Here is a 3,083-nt window from a genome sequence, read left to right on the forward strand (position 1 = left end):
TGAATTAAAATAGACATTATTTTGATCCATGTCATATCTTTGTCAGATTAAAATGAGTATTGAGTTTTGATTATTGCATAAGTGGTTGTCAAATCTACATGAACAGCGTCTTACTGCAGTAAAACTATGTTTTGTAAACATTTCTTTCTACAAAAAGTCTTTGGTATTTTGTTACATCGTAGGTGCAGGCTTTCAAGTAAATCTTAGTCACATTTTATCTTTTTTATCAGGTCAGCAGATTTCCTACACAGGACTTGGTGTTTCAATCCCTGAAGATTCAGCACTCTGACAAGGTATGGATGCTCTTGTCATTGCTGGATGGAGCAAATAACCTGGCATATATTCAATTGTGGTCCTCAAGGTAAAGTGTTTCGGCCTTTTAACACAAGACACCCTCGGCCTAGGCATGCCCACCACAGGTGGATCAGACCTGGGTATGTGCCAGATTGTTGGCTCCTCCATGATCACCTGGAGGCCCAGAGAGGGTCCTTCCGTGCCGTGCAAATAGCGGCCTTGTGGTAGAACTTGTGATGAAGCCTCTGCACCCACCTCGACTGGATAGGTCTCAGCTTTCCAGACTCTTGACACAGCGGCAGCTATCAGGTCAGCATAGCGCAGCCTCTTGTGCCTCCTACCGGAACATACTCCCATGGGACAGTTAACTTGATGAGGAAAGCACACTGACAGGACTTTGATCAGAGAACCAAATCTGGCCACGAGTTGTTTGCTGAAATCTCAGGTGGAAATGAGAGTCTCTTATCCAAGTCTACGCACATTTCCCAGTCCCTGGGACCATGCAACTGGTTTGGTTGAGGAGACAATGGTCTTTCCACCTGTTTCTACCCCTGCTGGACGAAAGATGTCAAATGGGTGTTGAGAGGCATGGTGTTGGTGGTTACCCTCAGCTTCTCAAACTCACTCACCAGGCACCTTAACCCCTGGTTGTACCACCAGGTGTTTCGGCCTTGCGTTAGGCTGGTCTTGCTTCCTTCCAGGATATGTTTAAGTGTTCCTGGTGCTGAACATAATGGGCAGGCAGGATCTTCCCCCAGCCAGAGATTTAAGTTGGCGGGAGATGGCAGGACATCATCTGATGATGAAGCTCAGCAAGCTGGACTCCACGCTCCATATATCGGTCCATGTGATCTTCCTGCTCTCAACCATGTCCCATCTCGGCTTGGGATATGGCCTTGGAATGCCTTGCAGCTTCCTCCTGATGCCGTATCTCCTCCACCTCACCTTGTGCCAGACAGGTTATCCCTCTTGGATGTGGCCCGCTATGTCCCAGGGCTGGAGAGACACTTTTGCGTGTGCCACTGCAGTTGCCGGGGTCCATTTTCTCCCTGTGATGAGTGACTGTTCTCGCCACTGGCTCCTGAGAATCTGTCAGTTCCAGTCTTGCCTTGGCAGACTTGAACTCCTCCACCAGGCAGTGGGCAGCAGGACTCTGCTCCCATAGAAAGGAACAGGTCAGAGACCTGCTGAGGTGTCTTGGTAAACCAAGCCACTTCCTCACCTGTGCACCAGCTTTTCCAGCATATGTACAGGTAATCCATGTGAGCCAAAGCTCAGGCTTCAGACTGCACTAAACTGTTTCACAGTTTTTTTTCTACCCTTGCATCTGTATAATGTCACAGAGAGGGTATATTCTAATATGCTCTTATCAGACACTGGTCTGATGGCAAGCACAGAAATGAACTGTAAATCATGCAAAGCTTATCTTTTTTGAAATATTAATGCTTTTTTTTGGGGGGGGGGGGGGGGGGGAATACTGAATAAAAGGTAAACATTCTGAAGATAGAAATATGAATTCCAAGATTCTGAATACTTTTTGAGAACTGTAAAACACTCTTCAATTTCCCACAATTAAAAGCTTATAGTTTACAATCCTACACTGTTGAACATTAGGCCACAGTGTAAAATGGCTTTGGTTGCCAGGTCTATACAGGGAGCAGCACATTAAAAATAGGACTTTTCTAAATTGCTGCACAAAGAAACTATCACCCAGAAATCGTTATTATTACGTTATTATGTTATTGTTAACCAGGAAAAATGTAGACAAACAGTCTAAAGAACGATTATATTTTCCATGTCTTTATTGAACACAGTGAGTTTCTGTGCTAACAACGTCTCTAAAAGCCAGAGTCAGTTGTTCCAGTTAAGCAGATGAGAATGGGCCAAACAGAAGCTCCTGCCTGTAAATAAAAGCATACAAAGTGTGTCTACTTAAAAACTTTGCTCTTTTAAGAAAGACTGGTTTTACTCTGAGCCTCGCCTCAATCACAACGTTCGGAGGACTTTAGATGAAACAATTACAGATGTGCACAAAACTAGCTACAAAAGGCTCTCGAGACCAGGATCTTCATCAGTCCAGAATAACACAAATTTGCTAAAACTGCTGTAAAAGTAAAAACACTGAATGTTTGTAATGGAAGATAACAGGAAGGAAAACACTGTTTCTCCAAAAGAAAGACACAGATTCATAAAATTGCAGTGTGCGCCAAGTTTGCAAATAACCACCCAGGACAGCGTTCAGTGGAGAGATGAGAAAATAGATGAACTTTCTGGACACAATGCAGTGTTTGGAGGGAGGAGAAAAAAAAAAACTTCCTTTTTTTGGGGGGGCTGCTACGATAAATCAGGACATCAAGAACGTTTCCAGGAGAACGTCGGGGCCGCAGTCCACGAGCTGGAGCTTAGCAGAAGTTTGCTGACACACGATAATGAGCACACAAGGAAAAATCGAATGGTTACATAGAAGACAATTCTGGTAAGGCAATGGCAAATTTCATAGCGGTGACCTAAAAATCAAAATCAGGAAAGATGTCAGTGTGCACTGTGAGTAATGATTCAATGTGTTCAATAAAGATAAGAAGAGTACATCTGTTTGGCTGTTATTAGTTTAGTCAGATTGTGATTTAGATAAATGTTAGAGCCTAACTTTATCAGCAGTGGTTACAGAAATCCTCATTCCATCATCTGATGAGTCTGCATGGAGGCTGATTTTCCTCACCCTGTACTTTTAGTTTTGAGAGCATATGCACACACATCATTAGGTTAGAAAAGTGAAACAAGCTCACAGG

This window comes from Archocentrus centrarchus, chromosome 10 (genome assembly GCF_007364275.1).
Source record: "Archocentrus centrarchus isolate MPI-CPG fArcCen1 chromosome 10, fArcCen1, whole genome shotgun sequence".
Taxonomy (NCBI): Eukaryota; Metazoa; Chordata; class Actinopteri; order Cichliformes; family Cichlidae; genus Archocentrus; species Archocentrus centrarchus.